Source organism: Pteropus medius, unplaced genomic scaffold (assembly GCF_902729225.1).
Source record: "Pteropus medius unplaced genomic scaffold, Ma_sr-lr_union100, whole genome shotgun sequence".
In the NCBI taxonomy this organism is placed as follows: Eukaryota; Metazoa; Chordata; class Mammalia; order Chiroptera; family Pteropodidae; genus Pteropus; species Pteropus medius.
In genome coordinates this window covers 43,057,265-43,084,027 of record NW_024340849.1, presented here as the reverse complement: position 1 = coordinate 43,084,027, position 26,763 = coordinate 43,057,265, and the positions used below count along the sequence as shown (strand labels likewise).

Sequence of the window (26,763 nt, the reverse complement as noted above, 5' to 3'; positions counted from 1 at the left end):
CAGCATTCATTCATTTAAAAAATATTTATTTTGCCTGGCATTGATGCTGATAAGTATAATTGTACATGCTCATTTGAATCTGGAATATACCATAATTTAGACTTCTTTCAATCTTTCAATAAAAGCATTTATATGCAAATTCAATCATATGCTCCTCAGTCAAGCCAGTGGTTTTCCAAAATTTTTAAGATGTAAATATATGGTTTCTCATCCACTTTTGCCCACTAGTTTTGGAATCTATTGATTATTTTTGCCTGGATCAATTGTTACTAGCCTACGTAATCGTCTAATGATGAAATCATCATCACTTCTATATTCATGAAGTTCATATTCCGTTCATATTCTACTGTAAGAAAGAGATTTCTCTAATATTTATTTTGTGTGAACTGTATATTCTTATTTAATTCAATTATTTGTTTTGCTGCTCAAATTTTTTGAACCTGTTGCCCCAGATTTGGTCAGGGGGAGCACCATTAGCAAGCTCCTATGTCATTTTAATATGTCCCATCACTTTCGAGCTTTTCCTTACTTTCTGGTGTAGCAAGATGTTCCAGGATCATCTTATATTTTCCCAGTCCTAGTGCTGAATATGATACAGAAGCCATTTCTCTAAGGAAACTTGGTTTCTTTTTGTCAAGAATGGAAGTTGGAACCAAAGACCTGGGTACTAGATGTGTTCATTGCTACAAGTGTCATTGTTTCCAAGTCCTCTCAAAAAAACTAAAAATATGAGTGTGCACGCACATATACATACACACACATGTACACACACATTTCTATCTACCTAAATGTATTAAAAACTATCGGCTTAGGCCAGCAGTTCTCCACTGGGGAGATTTTTGCCCTCAAGGGACATTTGACAATGTCTGGAAACATTTTGATTGTCAGAACTGGGGCGGGGTTAGGGGGTACTATTCAGATGGTATGAGTAGAAGGCAGAGGTACTGCTAAATAGCCTACGAACCACAGGACAGCCCTCCACAACAAAGAATCATCTGACCCACAGTGTCAGTAGTGCTGAGGCTGAGAAACCCTTGCGTATACTGCTACCTCCCATTTCGGTCCCGCAGCACAGTTTGTGTGTCCCTCACTAACATGAGAAACGTACCCTCCTTTAGCCATAATATGCTTACTTATTTGATCAGTCCTCAAATACACGGAAAGTATCTTTCTGAAATCGTTTCATACCTCTGCAGAAAAATAAAACCTACTTACTGAAACTCAGCATTTGTTTAGATGGGAATTTTTTTTTTTTTTTTTTTTTTTTTTTTAGTTTTGGTCTCATTTGTTTTGTTTTGTTTTTCTTTTTGGTCTTTAGCCTGAAGATAGTCAAAACTCAGATACAGAGAACAAATTGATGGTCACCAGGAAGAGGGGGATTGGGGTATGGGCAAAAAGGTGAAGATATTAAGAAGTACAAATTGACAGTTATAAAAGCGTCATAGGAAAGTAAAGTACTGCATAGGGAATATAGACCATAATATTGTAATATGTATAGTGTCAGATGGGTACTAACTAGACTTATTGGAGTGATCAATTCATGAGTTGTATAAATGTCTAATCACTGTTGTACACATGAAACTAATATAATATTGTATGCCAGCTGTAATTGAAAAGTTAAAAATAATAATAATGATATTATTATATATAATAATGAATCCTATATAATAATGATGAATCCTATATAATGTATAGGATTACAAAATTAAAAGACAGTTATACTGAAATATAGTAACCAAAATATTTTTTACACAATACAATATATATATGCCTTACTGTTGAATTGTATACTTGAAACTTACTGGGTTTCATTAACCAATGTCGCCATAGTAAAAATAAATAAATATATATATAAACAAATAAACAAAAAGATAGTAAAATACAGTATTCAGAGCTACTTGGTTCTCACCCATCTAATGAATGGGAACATCTTAAGCTTTATCGGTTTTCTCTTCTTTGTACCTATAGCTTTGAAAATAAATTATGTTTTACTTAGGTCTGTATGTCCTAGGGTATGAAAGTCTTTAAATGTATTAGTCCTATTGTCCTATGTGATTTTCCTATGTGATATTGTCCTATGTGATAAGCCACATCTGTCACAGGAGGAGCCAGGGCCTGAAAGTGGCTGCTCAGGGTTCAAAATCAGTGGTCAGCCTTCATGCTTAAATAAAAGGTAAATGGGAGCACTACTATTAGGGGTGATGGTGGAGTCATTGCAAATAAAATTTTTAAATTTGCAGATGACATAGTCTTTGGGATCTTAAATTTAAAAAAAAAAAATTTCATAAATCTATTATTAAATATAAATGCAACATACCGCCAGAACATTTTACTCAGGGATAATGTATTTTCAACTTCCATTTATGACTTAAGAACAGATTTTAGATATCATCATAAAGTGTAACCAAAAGGCAGGCAAAAGAAGCAAACAAAAACAAAACGAAAAACAAAAATGAGATGTTTTTCTAGATCTCTCAGTAGACCATGCTTCTGAATTCCAGAACCTCATATCCGACTGTATGCTGGACATCTCCTCCTAGGACTCCACAAGCACCTACATTCATCAAGTCCAAAGCAGTTTTTATTAGTTAGTTGCAAATACTAATTGCAGATTAACTGCTCTGATGCTGAGCAGAGAAGTGGAACATGCTTATTTCCATAGCAGGGCTCAGAAACTAGGTAAAGAGGCAGTTCTTTTATAACCCTTTAGAAAGACCTACATGAGTTTTTCTATTTATTCTGGCATTTACATATTACTTTACAGTTTACAACGTGGTTTGACTAATATTTATTTGATTGTCTCTGCAATCCTCTCCATCTAACCCCTTGCCCTTTTTTCAAGAAATTCATCATGTTTCACAACATTCTCAAATTCATATGTATAGAAATTAATAAAGCCAGACTTCAAACATATCTTCTGACTCTAAACTTGATGTTTTTTTCCCACCACATCATGCTTTTTTTTACCAATATAGAAATTACAGGCATTATTTAAGTTTCTCCTGTGGTGGTTTTACCATCCTGTACAGAGAAACAATGTTTACACACATGCATACATACATCCATTCATTTTTTTCTCAAATAAGTTCTTATAATACTTTGAAGTCATCTTCTCATTTTATAATGGGGAAACTGTGGCTCAAAATATTGAATTATCTTGCCCAATATTATCCAGAAAGGAAATGGCAAAGCTAGAACAAGAAACCAAGTATTAAAAATTAATCTAGGAACCAAGTTTCTTTACATCTGTGGTTCATATAAGAATGTTTCCATTGTACAGAATTTCTTTCTGTTGAGCTATAGAATCATCCCAACTTACATCAATATGTTGGAAAATTAAATAATCTCTTTTGCCATGTAGTGATCATAAATGTAACAGCACTACAGTTTTATAAACATACAAGTTAGATTTCTGATGGTTAGGGCTGTTGTGGAAAAGACAAAAATTAATAATTCTTCCTAACAGTTATCAGCACTGAGAGTTTCACTTTTGCTGGAGGAATATAGAAAAAACACAGAAAATTGCTGTATGAATCAGAATGCACCACTCAATGCTTAGTGAAACTATTAAAAATGGGAAGCAATTAATGAGTGATCTCTTCCTTAAAACAAGATGTGACTATTGATTGCTCCCTGGTCAATGAGACTCTTCACATCAGTAGACATTACCTCATGGATACCTTGACATGTATCTTTGGGTGGGGTGAAATGGAATGAGAGAGAGAGCTGTACTCTAACCAAGAGCCCAATAAAATACAGCACGAAAAATATTTACCTCATAGCCATCACGGGAAAATTGAAGGGCGAGATATGTAGCAATAGGCAGCACTAACTACACTCTGGAAAAGAAATGGGGCATAAACTGTACATGCCAAATGGCAGCAGAGAGAAGGCAGAAAAATTAAAACTGATCCACTACAATTTCAGTGAACTTAATGGTAGCCTGGCTTATAATGCATCAGAGAAATGGTGAAAGCAACTCACATGGCATATCTAGTCCATTCTGCCTCAAAGCATTTTTGAATTCTTTCTTACATTCAAGGTGATTGATGTAAAAGAGAAGATTTCTTTTCTCTGGCCTATAACATCTACAGAAAATCTATCTGGGAGATGACTTTTACCTCCCAGCCAGCTTCATATAACTGTGTGGCCTTTATTTCACAGTCCTTCTTGCACTAGCCCTTCCTTTCCAATATCATTTTCTTAGTTTACTGGTTAAGAGCACAGGTTTGAAGTCAGATAGGTCTCTGTTCAAAGTGGCTTTGTCACTTAGTAGTCTGGCATTGGGCAACTGCCCTAAATGTTCTGAGCCTCTATGTACTCTTTCTTAAAATGCAAGTGATAACATCTTAGCCTTGCTGTAAGGATTAAGTGAGATAATACAGGATAAGCCCTATATTTAGCACAGTGCCTGGCATATCATAATACAATCATATGTATCAGATACAACCTTATATCTAATACACATCGGTAGGTTCCTATTTGATAATGACTCTCAAGAGCCCTACTTTGAGGGGTCCATTTTTTTCACTGCTGACACATTAGCTCGCTAAAGTTAATACTCTGAGTATGGTACCTATTGTGCAAAAACCATCAGAAGCCGCCCCTTACCAATCCAGTAAATTCAAATTTTAAAGTCATTTACAATCTAGCCTCAATTTAATTTCCAGGCTTATCTACCAATTAAACTCACTAGGAATATCTATGATCTGCCCTGACACCTTGTGCTTCTGTAGCTAGCTACGCCTGCACATGAAAATATGGTAACATTAATTGATAGTATCAAGTTTCCTTAACTGCCAAGGAAGGGATACAGATTTGCCAAGAGGAAATTTCAGACAAAGCTAGGATGTTAGATGTGTGAATTTCAGGTTTTGCCCTAGTGCCTACTAGGAAGATTAAAATTATTCAAAATGCCTACAAACTGAGTTCAGAGAAAGGTCAAGGTCTTCACCAACTTTTTCGTTGATCAAACTTTATCTAGTTCAGGGATCTTTGATATGCCATGAATGCTATTTTGACAAAACTCTCATTGGGCTGAGTAGGTCACAAAGTACCCAACCTTTTTTGTCCATCCCTTTGCAAATCTAGACTATGCCTAACTCTTGCAAACCCTGTGCTTAAACTGGTTGGCTGTACTGCTTACGTGTTCCCGATATCCATTGCTAGTGCTCACGACTTCCTTCCTGATCTTTGCCTTCCTCCTCAGTTCAGCTTCACAATATTTCTGCCGTCTACCCCTTCCTTCCTAGTCTTCCGCCACCAGCTGCTCTAGTTCAAGGCCTCATCACTAATACTTTTATTGCAATAACAACTTCCTGGTTCTCCTTCTTCTACTTTCTCTTACTGCTCTTGTTTACACACACACACACACACACACACACACACACACACACACCAGAAAAGTAGTCTCTCCTCAGAATGCCAGTCTTGGAGCAACCTGTAACACAAGTAGAAATCATTCTTTAAGCAGAGATAACTTATGGAGAAAGGCTCCAGAAACTTTTTAATGGCCTTACCAGGGTGCGCTTCCAGTTCCTGAATTGAAAGTTCTGATACAGTCCACTGATTGGCATTTTATCACTTATCACCCTTTAATGCCTATGTGGTTGGTAGTTGGTGGTTAGTCCCTTCCCACCTAACTGTAGGTTAAAGAGAACCTGGAAAGCATCTAACAGAACATTTTTATTTCAAAGAAACTGAGTCTCAGAGAGGCGAAATGACTAATTTGGCATATGTTTGTTCAAAACTAGAGTTATTCTGTGTTGATTTCTACTTATGTATTTCAAATCTTATTCTAAAGAGCTTCGTTTTCATAGCAACAGACACGATATTAAAAACAACAAAGCGGCTAGTCCATGAACCAGGTAATAACAGGTATGGTGTGTTTCAGAGCTCAGCTTGAATAGAGATGATTGCGACGGAGCAAAGGAATGCAAATATGCAAGCGACATCTTCCTTCCTCGGAATGTTAATATCCTAGCGCTTTCTTCTCTACCAGATCCTCTAGTTTATTGTCAGGCATGAGGAGACCTGTAAAATTGTTTCCTTTCTTTTCAATAGTATTTAAAGAGGGTAGGGGAGAAAGCAAGCTCCTTGAATGTGGTTTACTTTACCTCCTTCCTATAGTCCTTACCACCACCATTTCATATCCTCTATCTATGAGAGAAAATGTGTTATTTGCTTATGTTGAGATTTTTATCTGACATTTTTACTTTCCTCCAGGTACTGGCTTTCCTATAAATACAATTTTCACAATGTAAGCAAGTTTAATATAATTCTTATTGCTCTGTCAGAGTATTTACTACATATCTTTACATATATATTGCTGATTAAGAATCACCCAAAATATGCTCAACAGCTGTCAACACCAAAGTCTCCTCTTACTTATGCTGCAATTTGTTTAGTAGCAAATGATAGTTGAATGGGGCAGATGCTTGATATTGGCCAGGTTTATGTCTAATGAACTGACAAACTTTCATATTTATAAACACTAGTATAGATTGTTACTCTATAACATGATATAAAATATATCATATTTAGGTGACTCTTCCAGAAATGAAGACATAAAAGCAACAACATTTACTGAGAAATGGAGATATTGGCTCCTTGGACTGTAGCCATTACTCTTAGACTGATCTCTAGTGCCTTCCCATTCTTATCCATTGGCACAAGGGCAGGATGCTGCTGGCCCCTGTCTACAGGTCCTTCAGCCCTAATGCAAATCCCTGCCCTCTCTTATGCATGCTATAGTTAGTCCCTGGGAAATTTACTATAGCTCATGTAAAACAGGGAACATCCTGATGTATCCTCCGTGTTCTTTCTTCCTACCCTTTTTACCCTTTCCTCCATCCACACTCCCTATTACAGTGACCAGCTAGTTCCCCATGCCCTGCCACAAGCATTGGCTCCTAGATTAGGTGGGAGGCAGTACAGCCTAATGGTCATAAGCCCAGGCTCCCATGCTAACCTTCCTTTACTGGCATCCTGGGCCCCACTACTTAACCATCTGTATTACTTGGTGTAAGTTACTTTCTTTGTCTTATACCTTCTTCATATGTAAAAGGGAAATAAATAGTACCTATGCTGTAGAATTCTTAACAGAATTTCATGAGTTATAATATATAAAGAACTTAAACAGGGCATCTGAAGTAGAAGTTTAGTCTTTCAGGATATCCTGCTCAATAAATAATCAAACTCTTGGCAACACTTTCAAGGAATAACTCAGCAATTTCAAAGTACATAGTAATTAGTTTGGAGAAGCTTCAAACAGAAACTATCATGTAACCTTGTATGGCCATTCACTACCACCTCAAATGTTAACTGTATGTTTTATATTGTTTCATTGGTCATTTATGTTGGTCCAAGTTAGAAGAAAAGGTAAGATTTTCAGGGTGATAAGTGGGGGAGAGATGCTAGAAAAGTCAGAATTTTGTTTTTCCTAATAAAAATAATTCCTACTGCCATTTTCATACCTTACTGGTTAGGAACACAAGTAGAAATGAAAGAGTGATACCTGGGTTCAAATTTCATTGATGAGAACTTTGCAAGTTCTTAGAAGCTAAAGGGAAGAGTTACTGGGCAGTAGGTATGTAAATGTTATTAATTATTAATTACAATAATGATAATGATACTTATATAGAATACAAATAAATGCTCAAGTTCCGTACAGACTAAGCAATGAGTACGGATTTCTTCCCCTCAAAGTCATATAGGTTAATCTACGAGAGCTTTGGGTAGATCTGAAAGGAGTGGAACAAAGTTGTGTTTGTCATATAGCTTTTCATAGTCCCCATTTGAAAAATGTTTTTATCTGAAGCCAGCAGACCCTTCACTGTGGAAATTGTTATCTCCCAAGCATCAGTGCCAACAGAGATCGCGTGCACAGTCTTGCCCACTCTTGGCAGATGGCAAGGAGCCCAAACCTTCCATATGCTCCTGTTCTCCAGGATGGCACGGGCATGCGAACAAATCTGGCTGGTGCAAATGTGACCGTGGGTGTCTCTCAAGCAGCATCATGGTCCTTGGGCTATTTAGTATCAGACAAGGCTCCAGCAAGTAGAACATATTCTGTGGTGGACAGCACGGAGAGCAAATCGAGCTCTGAGAAATTCAGCTATAAGTTTGTGGGTAGCTTTGGGATGGGGTGGGGGGTTAATAGCTCATTTGAGCAAGGACATCTGTTTCTACAGGCTCTTGGGTGTCTTGCTATAGTAGAAAGTAGAGAATTTTTTATTTTCATTGGCTTTTCTCATCTAAGGCCTAAGACTTGTTAGAATTCACTATTCTTTCAGAAATGACATTCTGAAAGAATAGTGAATTCTAAATATCTAAATATCTTCAGAAATGACATTCTCCCCACAGAGAGAATTTGCAAACTTTGCATCCAAATGTAACTGATATTTCAGAAATAGCCTATTCTGGGCTGGTATGTTGTTTTCCTTGTCCCCCACCCCCCACCCCCCACTTCCCCACCGCCTCCACCCTGGTGATCATTATTTTCAAAAATCAAATGCTTAATTGATTTTGAAACTCTCCAAGTTTACAAAATTCCCAGAGACAGACCATTCACATCTTCTGTTTGGGATTCGATATCACCATGCCTTTAGCTGCAATTGGCAATTTCAGTCTTTGTTCTTTTTTCTTTCCTTCCAGCTTTATTTGCTCCTTTTAATCATCTCGATTACCTCCTTAAGTTGTAAACTGGGCGACTTCTTCGTTGAGCTATGGTGTAGTGAATTGCAATTTTATTCAGCAGATCACCCAATACTTTAAATCTCCATGAGGTTCACTTCAAAGGGACTCTAACTGAAGCTCAGTTAGCATGCTTTAAGTATTCCTAGTAATTCTTACATAATTGTCATAGCTGAGCTTATTACACTCAGCTTATAATAAAACTATTAAAATTATTTTTTATTAAATTTATTGAGGTAACATTAATTAATAAAATTATATAAATTTCAAGTGTACAATTTAATAATACATCATATGTACATTGCATTCTGTGTTCACTACTCAAAGTTAAATTATTTTTTAAAAGAAGCCACTGTGACCATGGGTAGGGCTTTTAATTGCAGCTGAGTTTGTAAATTGCTATGAAAAGAAAACAAAACAGCTTTCCAATAGGTTTCCCATTGGTTATTTATTTTAGTACTAGTCTCTTGGTTTCTGTTTGGGAAAAAATTTTTTTCCTCCTTATTTCTTTTTTTTAAACTCGCAAGATATATGTCTGCAGATTAGGGGGAAAAATAATTTCAGCCACTATCTATTCATAAATAGAAGACTAACTGAAAGTAGAATTTAGCTTAAAGATAAATAATAATGAAAACTGTCTTCTTTCAGTTAAGATTCAGATCTATTTGAAATTTTGATCCAAGTCCAAAAGGATCAATATTTCAATTCTACCATAGAAAAATTGTTCTCTGTTCTGAAATCAGGAAAGTAGAAAAGGTAATTATATGCCTCCTAAGAAAAATTCAGGAATCCACTATTTTTCTATCTCATATTGAGAATAAATAGAAGCTGTGTTTAATAGAAATATTTATCATTTTTTTAATTTTTATTTTTCAGTTAGAGTTGACATTCAATTTTCTTTTCTATTAGTTTCAGATGTACAGCATAGTATTTAGATTTTATGTAATTTATGAAGCTATCCTCCCAGTTAATATAGTACTTACCTGGCACTATACAGTTATTACAATATTATTGACTATATTCCCAATGCTATACTTTACATCCCCATGACTATTTTGTAACTACCAATTTGTACTTCTTAATCCCTTCGTCCAACCCCCTAACCCTCTCCCAATTGGTAATCACCAGTTTTTTCTCTGTATCTATGAATCTGTTTTTATTTTGTTCATTCGTTATTTTGTTTCTTAGATTCCACATATAAGTGAAACCATATGATATTTGTCTTTCTCTGTCTGACTTATTTCACTCAGTATAATTCCTTCTAGGTCTATCCATGTTGTTGCAAATGGTAAGATTTCATTTTTTATGGCTGAGTAATATTCCACTGTATATATGTACAACTTCTTTATTCAATCATCTATTGATGGGCACTTAGGTTGTTTCTGTATATTGGCTATTGTATGTAGCACTGCCATGAACATAGAGGTGTATATATCTTTTCGAATTAGTGTTTGGGGGCTTTTTTGGATAAATACCCAGAAGTAGAATTGTTGGGTCATAATGTAGTTCTATTTTTAATTTTTTTAGGAACCTCTGAACTATTTTTCATAATTTGGAGGCTGTACCAATTTGCAACCCCACCAACTGCACAGAATTTCCTTTTTCTCTACATCCTCGCCAACATTTGTTTTTTAATTTATTTATGATAGCCATTCTGACAGGTATGAGGTGATATCTCATTATGGTTTTAATTTGCATTTCTCTAATGATTAGTGACATTGAGCATCTGTCATATGTCTTTTGGCCATCGGAATGTCTTCTTTGGAAAAAAGTCTATTCAGGTCCTTTGACCCCTTTTTGATGGAGTTTTTTTTGGGGGTGGGGGTTGTTTTGTTTTTTTTATTGTTGAGTTGTATAAGTTCTCTATAAATTTTGGGTAGTAACCCCTTATCAGATGTATCATTGGCAAATAGCTTCTCCCATTCAGTGTATTGCCTTTTCGTTTTGTTGAAGGTTTTCTTTATGGTGTAAAACTTTTTAGTCTGAGTCCATTTGTTTATTTTTTCTTTTGTTTCCTTTGCCCAAGGAGCTTTATCAGAAAAAAAAATATATTACTAAGAGCAGTGTTAAAGAGTTTATTGCCTATGTTTTCTAGGAGTTTTATGGTTTCAGGTCTTACATTTAAGTATAATTCGTCTTTACTTTTTTCTTGTATATGGTGTAAGAAGGTAGCCCAGTTTCATTTTTTTTGCATGTACCTGTCCAGTTTCCCCAACACTATTTATCGAATAGAGCATCATTACCCCATTGTGTATTCTTGCCTCCCTTGTCATAGATTAAATGACCTATGGATTTATCTATGGGCTCTCTATTCTACACACATTGATCTGTGTGTCTCTTTTTATGCCAGTACAATGCTGTTTTGATTACTATAGCTTTGTAGTATAGTTTGATATCATGTAGCATGATACCTCCAACTTTGTTCTCTCTCAAGATTGCCTTGGCTATTTGAGGTCTTTTATGGTTCCGCATACATTTTTGAATTATTTGTTCTAGTTCTGTGAAAAATTTCATTCATAATTTGATAGAGATTGCATTGAAGCTATAGATTGCTTTGTGTAGTAATGATATTTTAACAATGTTAATACTTCCTATCCATAAGCATAATATATGTTTCCATTTATTTATATTTTCTTGAATTTCTTTCTTCAATGACTTATGATTTGAAATAGTTATCATTTTTACCTTGTAGTTCCATAACAACCTCTTGAAAAATTCAAGGTATTTCTTTCTATTAATGAATCCTCCCAGAAAGTCCATGAAGAAGTAGAGACTGTAGAATCACAGAGCTGGAACAAACCTGAAATCATTTAGTTCAGAGATTTTGTTTGTTTGTTTCAGCTGCAAGATCTTACTGTCCTCCCCCCCCGCCCCCAAAAAAAAACCCCCACATGGGGACTTGATATATAAACAAAGAAACAAGTTGCTCTTCTGGTCGAAGCAGAAAGCAGAGTTGCCACAATTTGGCCTCCCCCAACTACCAACCCCTCGAAATCAGCAAGTGGCCTTTTTAAATCATAGTTCTAGCCCCACTTCAGACTATTTTAGAAGCAAAAACAGCCACAGAAAGAGGATTTGCTTTGTATGGCCAAGCTCACCTCTCTAGCCACAGAGCTGAGGCCTTGGTCTGGTCCAGGTCTTTTAAACACACCAGCTGCCCACAACATCATGGGTTTCTATCTGAGGCTCAATTTCTATCCCCCATCCCTGGCTTTGCATTTCTCTGGGAGGGGGCGGGGGGGAGGCGGTCATAATATGCTGTATATTTATTTCATGCATTTATATATTTAAATACCCTGACCCTCACTAGATTGTGAGGCTCCTGAAGGAAAGAACTAGTCTTACTTATGCACATCTCCCCCACAGCCACTAATGCCATGCTTTATTTGGAATCAGTGCTCAAGCAACAGTTACTGTTATGAATTGAAGTTGCTCCACTTGAAATGAGAGGCCATATTAGCTAATAGCCTAATATTTCTAATAACCTAGAATTGTTAGGAGTACAAGAAAGCTGATTATGGTTTGTTAAAGTTTAGCTATCCATACAGAACAGATTAATATGTAATGTAATCTTTTATTTTCAAAATAAAAATGGGCCCAAGAAGAAAAACTCTTAGTTGTTAACTGAAACATTAAATATCATAGATCAAGGGTTCCTAAACATTAGCAGATATCAGAATCACCTGAAGAGCTTGTTAAACTAGTTTGATCCAACAGGTCTGGAGTCTGAGAATTTGCATTCTAACAAGTGCACAGATGATGCTGATGCTATAGACCTAGTAGCTCACTTTGAGAACAAACTACCACTGACCTTTTACTGTGTCACACCAATTTAACATTAAGTAAATTTTCAACCTCTGGCACATGCTGAGCCTGTAGCAGCTAAGTAAATATTATCACTTAACCTCTCTGGTAGCCGAGCTGCAAAAGGAGGGAAAAGGAAAATAAGCGCTATGTTTCAGTAGAAAGAATCAGGACTTGTTCAGATGCCTACTAAAAATTTCAGAGGAGCCATCAATCAGCTCATTAGGAAATGGACTGCCATTCTGTAGATGTGAACATTTATATCCTTGCTGGGTGATTCAGCTAACTATAACACACCATGTCACTATGTACCCTACAACCCTACAATGAGCAATTCTCTAGTCATGGAACAACTTAAAAGTGAGCAACGACTTCATAGTTATCTAAGTATTTGCATCCATTTATTAACAGACTCTAGGACTACATTCCTCCTGATAACTATATAAAATGAAGGGAAATTCATTCATATCGAGGGATAAAGAAAAAATTTGCTTTTAATAAGGATCCAACCTTGACCTTCTTCGCATGATTACTACCCGTCATCTCCTTCAGCCATCATCAGAAAAAGAGATTTTTTCCCATCATTTACATGAGATAATTTATGCAAAATCAATCCAGTTCAAATGTTTATTGAGTCCTCCCGATAAGCCAACCACTGTGCTAAGAATCAAATATGTATGAGATCCAGCCTTCATCCGAAAGGCCTGCACAGTACATATAAAGCTATGAATGTGTTCCAAATGTGACTCAAGGTAAGTGCCCAGTAAACTTTTTTGTCTTCAGAGAGAAAGTAAGTTTACCTGGTAGGCATTTACTGTCCAAAACTTTCTAATAGTTATGTATTTGCTCCCTTTGTACTTATCTAATTAAGCTAGGGCTTCTCAACTCGGAGATGAAGAAATTAAACTCTGGAGCATTTAAATGTCTCATACTCAGGGAATTCATGGGCCAAAACCAGGATTAGAACTATGACTCCCAATTTCCAGCAAGCAATCATTCTTGCATGTTTTATAGACATTTTCTTCCATCTCCACCTAGCCTTTCCTGTAACATTCATGTTTTTTAGACACTATTGATGACATCAGAAAGAGTCCTATTCTAATTTTCTTCAATATTTTCATATATTTAGAAAATGAGGTATCCCTTCTCAATCCTTTATTTCTATGCAAGAGAGGAGGTGAGTCACTCCATTGAAGCTTTCTACAAATACAGCTCTATAATCATCATCCCCCAGATGCCTCAAAGGCAGGCGCTAGCAGATGGCAGTGATTCCTAGTCACCAATTTTGCCCTTATTCCAAGCAGTCATTTAGAGTTTTAATTGTTCTAGAGTCCACTAAGTAGATAGTAAAACTTTAATATGCCTGAGGTCACTTACCTAAATGTGTTTCGTTCTATCTAAGTGGTTATCCAATTTGAATTGGGCCTAAAGGAAGCAGCAGGTTTTAATGGATGAAAATTTTGGTCTGGAACTACTTGGTTTAAAAACAAATAAATCAAACCCCACTCTGCATGCCCTGTCTTAAATCACTAGATTTCTCTCAATTTATTCTTATTCTACAGTGGATAATACCAACACAGAAACTGCCAACAAATTTATTACATTTTTACTTCTTTGAAAATGGGGGTGACAGGGAGAGAGCTGTCCTGTGGAAGATAATATCTTTAAATTACTGCCTTTGTGACACTTTAGCATTTATATAATGATATAATGCACATGCTCATTGGAAAGAAGATGTTTTAATTATTCCTCAATATTAGCTAGGAATACTAGAATAACTGACAGCAGGCATTCATTTTTACAGTCTTCCTACAAACTTGTAAAAGTTTTTAACCATGAAAATAGTAAATGACTGCTTCCTGTTCCCATGCCACCAAACACACATTCCCAAGAACCTCTCATTAAACCTATCACATATAATACTAGATCAGGGAAGCTGCAGTTTATACGAATAAGCCTTGAACTTAAGTTGGCTTAAAAATAGGAAAAAGTGCATTTCTTCTACAAAACTCAAAACCAGGTAAGCACGCCATAGTTAGATATCTAGGCAAGAGAAAAACATATGTGGAATATCTACTTCTAATATGGAGTTTTTTTAGCATTCTAGGTAAATGGAAAAGTGAAATTACATAGGAGATATCTTCTAAAGTAGATATATTTAGAAAATGAGGTATCCCTTCACAATAACTAAACACCTTCTGTGTGCCATACACTGGAGAGATACCAGAAATGGAGCATATGTATGGTCCCCGCTGTTCAAGAAATTTCCTGACTATTAACACTTTACTGGAAGAACCAAGGGAAAGCTTTCTAGTCCAAGTGTTTTCTCTTTTTATTCAACTGCTATCTCAGTGAAATAGAAATAATCATCATCACTAATTAATAAAAATGAAAAGCAAGAAAAGATCCATAGTCAGTAATATGAACAAACTAGTAGTATCTAGGGTTTTTGAGTGTGACAGTTAGACAGTTGGTCACTTTTAAAACTCAGCCTGAGCTTATTACAGGTCGTAGTTAACGGTTTGTTAGGGTGGTGTGACCAATAACATTAATTTGATACAAAAGTGTAAATTAACTTTCCCACTAGTCAAGGACTGAAACTTCAGTTTCCACTTGGTCTTTCGGTTTGTATGATCTCATGTCCTGAATAAAAGAACTTAGGGACTAAAAACCTGTGTGCCATGACTCTGACAGGTCTTTCTTGCCTATGGTCAAAAATCTTACTTAAGAGACATCTTCAACAATTGGTTTCAACTGTTTTAGGACATGAACTACTTTTACCACCCTTTGCCTTCTGTAACAAAAGGCTGTCATGGCAATAAAAAACCAAGTGGTTTTTAAGTACAGAATTATCACTGTTAGATTTTCCAACGTAAAGTTCATCTCTAACTTGTGCTTCCACATACCACCACCATATTTTTAGATAGTATGCTTTGTTCCTACTGAGCTTAGCAACTCAAGCTAGGATTTCTTAAATAGACATACCTTGCCACCAGAACTGCAAAGAACAAGATGAATGATGCTTCCCATTACTGTGGATTAAGCATCTTAAAAACTGAAGTATGCAAGTCTTTGCCTCATATTTATTTGAGATTTAGGAGTAGGCTCCCCCTACCATAATGCTTCTAACACATTTTTATAAGTTAATTTTTCATATGGTTTATTAAAAGCATGTTCTAATTAATGTAGAATTGGATGTTACAAGATAATACATTTAAGGATGTTTCCTCACTGAGAAAACATATTTGCAAGCTAGCCTAAACAATTTATTTCTCTCCTCTTAAGAATGCCACATAATCAGGTACAAATAGAGAATCTATTAAAAGCATATAACCTTCTATGACAGTGGCTGCCAAACAGAGCTGCACAGCAGATTCACCACAGGAATACTCTGAAAATACAGATGGCCAGGTTGAATCCCAGGTTTTCAGGAGTAGGGGCCAGACGGAGTCAGTTTTCAACAGTGCTGTTGATGACTTAAGAGCAAAATTCTATAGTTACACAATTTTTGAGATGTTTAGTCAGTGACTAATGAGTGCACAGTTTTTGTCCTGTGTAGCAATTACCTCTAAATAATGTCATAAGATTTCTACTTCCTAAATATGCCACATTCATCATCAGGCATATCCCTTCCCCCACTGCACTGTCTCTTTGTATATTGTGTTCTTCTCGTTTTGCCCCTGAGCCAAGTGAACAGGGAATTATGTCTGATTCAGTGTTCAGTACAGTGTCTAGAACATTGGCACTAAGTAAGTGTTAAAAATAACAGTAGGAACTGCGTGTTGCCTTCGTACACCAAAAATTCCTTCAGTGCTGGCATATCAGGTTTAAAATCTATAGTTACTAATCGTATGTGCTGGAACATAGTTTTTTTTTTCTTATTTTCTACAAGTAAATTAAGCTTACCTCTTTAGATCCCAATTCCAGTCAAGACCAAGGACTTGGAACACTGGTACTGTGAATGGTAACAGTCACTCTGTGTAAGGTTCTCTCTTCTAGATAGATATTTAGTCAAACTACATATTCTCATCACTCTGTAAAGCTTCCCCAGCCTCCAGTCAGGGCTGGTTCCTCACATTCTGCCCTCACTGGCCTCTAAGCTGCAGCTCATCCTTCCTCATCATTTGTGTCTACTGAGAAGTAGCAACACCTGCCTAGCCCTCCAGTTCTCCATACTGCCAATTGTCACTGACACCTATGGTCTCTACCACAGCCTTTGGTAATAAAGTGGGTACACCAGTGTCCTACGCACCCCACCACAGACCTAGGGTTCTTTCAACACTTCTGCAACTGCTCATAAACTATCACCTGTTCCTTCCTCCCCCAGCCAAGGAGTGAGGGGCTCTCTGAGGTCACTTGTCCACCAAGTCAGCCCTGGACCCTCACCAATTGCATCATGACTCAAGCCCAACTATGCAGTTTCTGTTGTAGGCTTACCATTCTTCCAACCTGGAATTCAGCAGAGATCTGGGATGCTTCCAAATCTATCTTACCTGAGCATTTCTATTGCCACACCGGGTTTTGACTCTAGGAGTTGATAGGGTGAGAAATGAGCCTTGTAGCAATACCAATCATTGTTTGTACACTGTTTTCTAAACTATCGATCAAGAAATAATTTAGTGTTCATGGCCAGTATTTTTAAATGAAATAGAATAATATAAGATAGCATAGGAGCAAGTAGAATATAACACATTGCCCTATGTCTTTTAGGATCGAGAAGTAAACCATATATTTCTTGCGTTACTTTTAGTCAAAAATGGATCAGAAATTCTGGTCTCTCATCCTTGTCCCCTTTAAGCTCTTCTGGCCTCCCAATAAGAGTTTTTATTTCTTATATCTCTGACTCTCCCCCATAAGAAAACACTCCTATAGAATCTTCCTTCAAGCTCTCCATTCTTTCCATAATTTTGTAAACTGTACTCTAAGTGTCCAGATGCTCCTGTGTCTGGCTTTTCTCTCTTCTGTGTCTGATACTACCAATTTCAAGTCAAGATATTCCTAAGGATTGCATTTAAGCTGAGAATGTTTTCATCCCTGCTCTCTCTGCTTCCTTTTGTGTCCTACCTAACCTGGAGTCATTTAAAAACGTCATTTAGTTTTAACTTAAAACACAAATGTAAATTTATTCACTAACCTGTTCATGAAGGACCAATACCTTTTTTTTTTCCAATGAGTCTATTGATTGGAGTTCCAAGTTGTCATTCTTTCATGAACCATGGCTATTGTGTATTATCCATAAATTCTAGTGTTTTCCTTAGATTTGGACATGCAAAAAATTTTGAATACAGAATCTTTCTAAACTCATTATTTTTTCCATTATTTACACTTGTCTCACCCACGATGACTTTGGCAGCAATTGTTAATAACTCATGTCTATTCAATCTTTACAAAGCTATCTAAATTGAAAAAGAGAAAACTTTTTTAAAAGAGTTTTTAGAGAAATGACTTTTCTGCACTTTTACTTGGGCACTCTTTGTAATATTTAATTAAATTAGATAATTGTAATTCCACGTTACTATAACATAAATAGATTTGAGGAAAAATCTAAAAAAACTCTAGAGTTGCTTAATAGTGTGAATATTCCTTGTGCCTTGGGTAGCCTGGCTGTGTTTTCAGATAGAACCAGAATGTCCATTAAGCTGGGACATGGATTAGGTAGAGTTCTTTTAAAAAGGCTTTTACTGTACCAAGAAAAGAAAAAAGATTTGCCATAAGATAAAGCAGGCTACAAGGATTTTGACAAGTTTTCTCATATCGTGTAAAGCAGTGGTCCCCACTCTTTTTGGCACCAGCGACCAGTGCTCCTATGAGAATCCAATGCCAGATGATCTGAGGTGGAGCTGAAGTGGTCATGTTAGCACTGGGGAGCAGCTGCAAATACAGATGAAGCTTCACTCCCTCACCTGCTGCTCACCTCCTGCTGTGTGGCCTGGTTCCTAACAGGGCCCTGCTGTGCAGCCCTTGGTAGAGGGGAGGGTTGGGGGACCCCTGATGTAAAGAACCCTTTTATGATGGGGGAAGGAGTAGGTAGAAGTGAGGAAATTCTAAATTCTAAACACAGACACTGGTTAATTGGTAACTGAGTAACTCAAACTTCCTGGAGTTGTTTTTTCTTTTATAAAGATAGACTAAGTCCTCTTCTGCTTCAAAAGCCTATTATTAATACTTATCCAAGGTTCTTGTGGGTAGAACCTTGTGGTTTAGGTGAAAGGGGGGTGAATCATACACAATTTCTTCATCTGTGAAATGTGGAACTTGGCATCCATCAGCAATTCCTCGGGTATGTTCTGCAGGAAGGTCATTCTGAGAAATGGCAAGAGATAGTCTTCAAAAATTTAGTGAACAGTTTTACAAAATGCTGGGGTACAAACACTTAAAAGGTTTCTTTGCAAAACCTCAACCTTTAACAGGCTAAAGGGTGTCGTAAATCTCTAAAGAGAGGATGTAATAGCCAACTTCTCCCAAACGCATTGCACCAAATCTTTTTTTTTTTTTTTTCCGTAGACTCTCTCTCAGGGCTAGAGATCCACAGAAAACACTTTGCGGAAATTCTGGCCCTGCTATTTCTATGGTCCTTCTAGCTCCAAATTCACTGTTTCACTGGGGCCTACATTGTTGACTCAGAGACTTTTAACAAACAAGATATTAGAAATGGCCAGAGATGCAATGGAGATTATTTTTAAAAGACAAAATCTTGGACAAAGTCATGAAGGGGGATAGAAGTTATCAGAACCTTCTTTTGATGTTCTCACTGGCATCAAGTAATGACCACCGCTAAATTTGTAATTGTAAAGAAATCTGTATACAGTATTGGTATTGATAGAGGTGAATTCCAAATTATCTTTATTAGTTATTTGGTCCCTCCCTTTACGCACATACAATTTAACTGCCTTGATTATTTTTCTAATGTCAGCAAAGAACTATATAGAGTAATCAGAACTGAGATTAAAGGTAATAATAATAATAATAATAATAATTAAGAGAGTTGGGCCTTTCTATTAAGAAACCTTGCAAATTCATGCACATTCAGTAATCCAGAAAATAAACTTATTTGTACCAAATGAGAAGGGTGCCTATTTCTATTCCTGTTATATTTTATGCATAAAGTACATTTAAGAAAGAACCGAAGTATATCTTAAAGGACTGAATGACCTCAAGGCTTCTTAAGGAGTGAATAACATTTTAGCACATTATCAGTTAAGAATTATATAAATTATACCATATCTTTGTGAAAACAAAATATTTAGTCTTGACAGCTTTGCTTTAATTATGAAGTCTGTCTCTTCCTAAAACACTGATTCATTAAATTTTAAAGCATAAAAGATCAAGTGGGTTTTCCTCTAGTTTAAATAGACTCCTTAATCACTGAACACCCACCAAATGGCAACTCCAAGAATGCTTATGATTAATGTCATTATGGTCTGACTCTATAGACTGAAATTTGGAGGCGGAACTAGATGAAGTCCATGGACTCCATTTTGCCAACATCATCGTAAGAGACCTAGCCTACCTCTAGCTTAATCCTAAACTTGAGGATCCCCCACACCCAATAAATAAATAGATAGATAGATAGATAGATAGATAGATAGATAGATAGATAGATAGATAGAATTTCTAAAATTCTACTTCCTCGAAGGTTTAGTTCATTCTTAAGCCAAGCTAGCATTTCTGCAGGGCTTGTAAACCTAACTAGGACTAGTGCCACCTACCGTGTTGTTTGGCCACAGCTAACCACCGAGTAACCCACTCTTTGCACTACATGGCCTGTGGAGCATCAGTCTGGGTAGTGCCCTGCAAAAAGAGACTGATTTCACATGCAGTCCTTCACAGCTTTTGGTTATTGAGAGAGTTTGTTCACACTTAATGTAAATGCTGTGACTGAGGTGGATTACCCCAACTCTGTCAGTAGTGTAAGGAGAGCTGAAGGGAATTCTCACCAGAATAGGGTCAAGAAGAAAACTTTTCCTCCAACCCAGAGTTGCAGGCTTGGTTAATGGTGTTTCCTTGTAAAAGTCATCCATAACTCTGAGAGATCATACAAATAAAGGTTCAATGAGGTCAATAGTTAGCCCCAGGAGAGTCTCTTTTGTTTCTGTTTTCTATGTGTTTTTTGTAATGCCTTTGCCATTTCAATATTGCTATTTTTCTAATGAGGCATCTGACATGAAACAACACAACAAATTAAAGGTCAGAAGTAGCTGTTGTAGAAAGATCTTCTTTGAAATGTGTTCCGTGATAACATCACTTCATCCTTGAAGGAATGATCAACCACAGACAGCTGTCTCCAATGTTTCTATAAACAGCAAACATTATTAGACCCAGTGGAGTAGACTATATACTACATATATGGCTCTTATTCTTTATGGTTGTATCTAAGATTAAGAGAATTTTAAAGGGGTGTGATTCCTCTGAAGTTTGAAACATATGCTGCAAAGAACCTAAGGACTATTTTATTTGTGCATATTTGTAGTGTGAACATGTACTAGTCATGTTTATATATTTGTATATTTATTTGTATATATAGTATATTTGTCCATATACTATATTTATAGTTTTATCTCAATTTTTTTGCCCCTAAAATTGAAGGACTAGATTATAAATAATATTAATTTGAAATTTTTTTTAATATTATGTATCTTTTTTTAAACAAAAGAGGTAGATTTCCACAAATTGGATGAATTAACATATTCAAGTTCCCAATGAGCTTTCCCTTCTGCTGAGTTTGCTAAGACAGCATTTGTAATCAGCCCACTGATCTTTTACATTTCCTTCCCTCAGTATATCTCCAAATATCTCCATTCATTTATTAATTTGGTCAGTAAGGTATTTAGTCAACAAAAATAGGATGGAGTAGAAAGATGTGTAAGAATTGGTTCTTGCCTTCTTAGAACCTGAAATCTAAAAGAAAAAGTAAGGCACTTAGGAAAACACTGAAGGAATATCTTAAATATAATGTATATATGATGAATATTTGTCCTCAGGCAAAGTGCTGCAGCTTAGAAGAGAGGTAGATCACCCCCACTCCTGCTTCATGGAATCAATAAGACTTCATGGAGAGAGAAGGATTCGAATGGGCCTTAACAGATAAATAGGGTTCTGAGGGCTTTCCAGTTGAGGTTTCAGGCCTCAGAAGATACCAGGCATCATCTAGGAATTACAAACATCCATGTAGTTTATGTAAAGGAACCTGGGCTGATGCATTTGGAAAGATAGATTTGAACCAGCTTTTGGAGGAACTTGAACATCTGAAGTCAGGGGTTTATTGCGAAGCAAGAAGGAACTATGGAACATTTATGAGCAGTCATGCTAGTGTGTGGGGGAGCTGGGCAGAAGGTAGAGGTAGGACTATCGTTCAGAATATGAAATAATAGCAGTAATACAAATTGGAGGCAGAGCCAGATCTGTTGTAGAAGTTAGAGAAGTCAAAAGAAGAGAGGAGATGCAAGAGACATTTGTTTACCCATCAAATTAACATTTAATGAGTACCTGCTGTATGTCAGTGTTTTCCAAACACCTATTGTTTATACACCACCATCATGAAATTTTTGCCATTATCCACTTTTATTGGTATTATTTTTTACTTAATATTTTTCTACAAATAGACTCATTTTTAATTTAAACATGTTTTTTTAAAGAATATTGACGTCATTTCCATTTGCCTTGCCTCTAGTAGAAGTTAACTATAAAAATAGAACAAGGAAAACAAAATAAGTTACTCACTTAAGTAGATGAAGTGCCTGCCTGCTGAAGCCTGCTTAAAAGGAAGGAAAAGCAAAAAGAGGTGTTAAAAACATATCATCATGAAACAGATTTTTCTGCTTCAATTGAACTAAATGAATTGAAAGAGAATTGAAATGAAAATAACTTTCTCACTATGCACTTCAATGCTGCTATAAGAGAGTATTTTGTCCTAGACCAGCTACTGTGGGAACGCAAAGGTGAACTTCACCCCCTGTTCTCAGAGAGTTTGGTTGAGTGGGAAGATAGTAATTACACGAATGAACACTGCATAGCGCAAGAAAAAATATCTAGTGTGATGCGGACATCCTAGGATACTACCGGCCAGTTGAGAGCTTGAGGTGTTCCTCTTAGATTTCTCACTCAGCTCGTTATTATTTGGAAGTTAAATTCTAGTTCTAGGGTTTGATTTAATTCCCACTCAATGCGTAGGCTGTTCCCCTCTAGTTGCTGAGAACAAGCACAATAACCTATTTTTATTTTCTGAGAAAACAAAATGAGGGGGCAGATTTCTTAGGCTGAGCAGAAATCTTAAAATATGGTGGGAAATACTCTATGTAGACAAAAAAAATATTGCCACATATGAGAACCCAGGAGGCTATTGGTCAGGTATCAGATCCTTCTCCCTGTCAGAGGTACTCCCTGGGATGAATCGGCCTCTTAGCACAGCCCGAGCTCAGGTGTCTGATAGACAGGAGCATGCAAGCCACTGTCCTCAACTTCTAAATTTCTTCATGTTGTTCAGCTCTTATAGTTTTAGGAGATTATAAAGCTCATTATTGATGAACGGTGGACTGGGAGAAAAGTAGAAAGTGTATTGGCCTTAAGTGTAAGTAAGTGGCTACCTTGTAGTGGAAGAAGAGAGAAGAAGGAAGATGGGCGTAGAAAACAATGGCAGAACTTCATTAAATATGGCAGTGTGCAGGTGAATAGGAGATAATGGAACAGAGATGCAGCTGAACTTTTAAGGCCGTTTAGGAATTATGTAGAGAGTGAAGGGCATGCCTCAAGAGGAGGAATTCATAAACAACAGGAAAGCAGGGGGGTAAGGAAGACTGCACAGGGTCTGGAGTTTGAAGGAGTGGGGGTTGAGGTAGGGGTGAGGCTGGAGGACATTCACAGCCAGGCCATGAGAGGCTACTCAAGGCTGTGCAAGGGGTCAGGTTTTATTTTGAAGGAAATGAAGGGAGTTTTGTACAGGGAAGAGACATGATCAGATTAGGTTTCGAAAGATCATTCTGGAGGAATGTGGGAGATGAAGTAGAGGGAGTGACAGAAGCAGCAGTAGCACTTAGACAGAAAAATTTTTGTTTATCATTTCTAAATATCTTTCTCCTTTGCCCGTTTTGCAGTTATCAGTATCTTCACACCAAATAAGGGATATCTGAGGCAGAATTCTGTTACATCGGACTCCCACACTGGAGAAAATAGCTTCCAGAACTCAATTCCTTCTCTCTTCTAATCGACCCAATCTTGCTGAATGCAATTCAATTGTGGTCCCTCCTGCATCCAAGGCATAATGTTCCCCTTTTGCCAGTTTTGGAGTATCCACTCAGATCATTTATGGGATGTGTAAGTGAGCCAGAAAGCTGGTGGGGCTTTTTTCCCTCCTTTTGTTTTATTCATTTAACATTTGTTGAGCACTGACTCTGTGCCTGGTGTTGGGCTAGTTGCTGAGGAATCAGATTCCTTAAGGAGTTCATATTTGGACAGAAGACAGAATAAGGTGCAAATAACTACCCTCCAGTGAGGCAAATGCTTTTTAAAAAATGCTGAAATGCTGTTCTTCCCAAAGGGCTATGAATGCCCAAATACAGAAGTCAGTCATGAAGGAAGGGGAGATAGTGAGGGTTCCTGAGCAGAGGATCTGTGGACTCGAATGAAGAATTCATGTCTGTGTTGGCACATACACAAGTGTTATAAGTTACCTGAAACCTCCAGCACCTGCAGGAGAAACAAACTGTGTCACCCATAACAGAGTTCCTCTTGGTCTCTGGTTCCAGTTCTTCCTTGGGAGGACAGAGGGCACTTTCCCTAGTGCAATCCTTCACTACTCCTGGATCCAGCTTTGCACTGTGATTAATTGCCCCTGGATTCCAACCCTTTTTGCAGAGTTTATAATCGTACTTGTAAACATGTTTCTCCATGACTAATTTTTTTAGGTTTTTTTGTCATACATTCAGTGACCCAGAGTGATTCTCAGGGTCTAAAACTAAAAATAAATCTTAATAGAAAGCTTAAGTTAAATGATTCTAAAGAGATTTCCTCATCTAAAAGGCACAGAATGTTGACCACGTTTAAAACCAATGACGTGCTGTCATTTGCATGGCAAGGACCCTAACAAGAGAACTCTTGCAATTTATAGGGCTGGTTTCACTAAAAGGGCTTTTCCAGAGGTGAGAGGGAAGAAATGAAAGAGACAGGACAATACATTTCTAAGCCCACATCAGCAAAGAATGGCATGGTAAGAGAAGATGCCCTATTTCTAGTTAATGATGCTAAGTATTAGAATAAAGCTAGACTGAAGCTATGGTAAGGACAGTTTCTGAAATCGGACCAAACCTGGGCATCTTGTGTCAAGGAAGTGAGAAGTAGGACAAAAGCATTCCAGTTTTGTATCTCATTTCCTAAGTAATCATCTAAAAGTTTTCTTCAAGTCTAAAGTGAAGTATTTTCCTGCAAGCCGCATTAGCCTGGTACCCACCTGGCACAATACGAAGTTATTACCATATTATTGACTATATTCCCTGTGCTGTACTATACATCCCTGTGACGATTTTGTAACTACCTATTTTTACTTCTTAATCCCTTCATATTTTGCAATCAGCCCCCCAATCTCCTCCCATCTGGCAACCATCATCGTGTTCTCCATATCTACGAGTCTGTTTCTCTTCTGTTTGTTCTTTTATTTTGTTCTTTAGATTACACATGTAAGTGAGATCATATGGTATTTGTCTTTCTTTCTCTGACTTATTTTACTCAGCATAATACCCTCTAGGTCCATTCATGTTGTTGAAAATAGTAAGATTTCATTTTTTATGGCCAAATAATATTTCATCATATATATGTACCACTTCTTTTTTTTAATTTAGATTCAAATATACAGTACATCAGTTAGACATCTATATAGTTCATAAAACGATCCCCCCAATTGCCCCCACCCTCCTCTGACCCTCCACCTAGCCAACATATTAATGCTAACTGCATTCCCTATGCCATGCTCCCTATCCCTGTGGCCATCCATCAGGTAGTAATTTGTACTTCTTTAGCCCTTCACCCCATTTTCCCAGCCCCCCAAACACCTCTCCCCTCTGTCCAACATCAAATTGTCCACTATATTTGTGAGTCTGTTTTTGATTAGTTTGTTCTTTTTTATTCCTTAGATTCCGCATATAAGTGAAATCATATAGTGTTTATCTTTCTCTCTCTGACTTAAATACCTTCTAGGTCCATCAAAGAAATATCTTTTTCCATCTCCTTCCTTTTCATATGTAGGGGTCTTGTTTTCTTATCTTTTCAACCACTCTATCTTTTGGTTGGAACACTTAATTCTTTTCCATTTGAAGTATTTATTGATAGGAATGTAGTTGTTACCATTCTTTATTCTTGGTTTTGATACATGTTTTTTCTTCTAAAAGAAGTCTTTCCAACATTTCCTGTAATACTGGCTAGATGGTGATAAATCTTTTTAGCTTATTTTTGTCTGGGAAGCTCTTTATCTGTCCTTCAATTCTAAATGATAGTTTTGCTGGATAAATTATTCTTTGTTGTAGATCCTGGGTCTTTATCCTGTCAAATATTTTGTGCCAAGCCCTTCTGTCCTGCATAGTTTCTTTTGAGAAATCAGCTGCAAGTCCTATGGGATTCCCCTTATAAGTAACTATCTGTTAGTTAACTATCTTGCTGCTTTTAATATTCTTTCTTTGTATTTAACCTTTGACATTTTAATTATGATGTGTCTTGGTGTGGGCCTTTTTGGATACCTGATTTTTGGAATTTCCTGAGCTTCCTGGGGTTTTACGTCCATTTCCTTCACCAGTTTGGGAAGTTTTCCATCATTATTTCTTCAAACAGCTGTTCAACATCTTGATTTTCTTCAGTTACGCCGATCAGACAAATATTTGGAGCCTTAATAGTGTCCCATATCCTCCTTAAATTATTGTTATAGTCTTGGCATCTTTTTTCTTGCCATTCTGATTGAGTGTCCTTGGCTTTTCTGTCCTCTAGATAGGGCATTTGATCCTCTTCTTTATACACTTTGATTATTCCTTTGTTTATTCCATTTAATATACTTATCTCAGATAATGTGTTCTTCATTACAGACTGGTTCCCTTTTACAATTTCCATTTCCGTTTTTATGCTTTTTATCTCTTTGTTGAAGTTCTCACTAAATTCATCTACACTTCCCAAAAGTTCATTGATCATCTTTATAACCAGTGTTTTGAACTCTGCATCTGTTAGATTACTTGACTCCATTATATCTGGATCTCTGTTCTGTTCTCTCATATGGTTTCTGCTTTTTTGTCT

The 26,763-nt window shown here is 36.8% G+C and overlaps 1 protein-coding gene across 3 annotated transcripts in view; it reads left to right on the top strand.

Moving 5' to 3' along the window:
- The window catches only part of DLGAP1 (DLG associated protein 1), a 790,600-nt gene that overhangs the window by 450,010 nt on the left and 313,827 nt on the right, over positions 1-26,763 (top strand). Inside the window, exons 1-2 of one of the 3 annotated variants that reach the window (XM_039845338.1) lie at positions 22,270-22,279; positions 23,957-23,962. The exons of the other annotated variants lie outside the window; for them this stretch is intronic. The gene's annotated coding sequence lies outside the window, so the exon portion shown is untranslated. Of the gene's footprint in view, positions 1-22,269; positions 22,280-23,956; positions 23,963-26,763 lie in introns of those variants that run through there. 3 annotated transcript variants of the gene reach the window in all.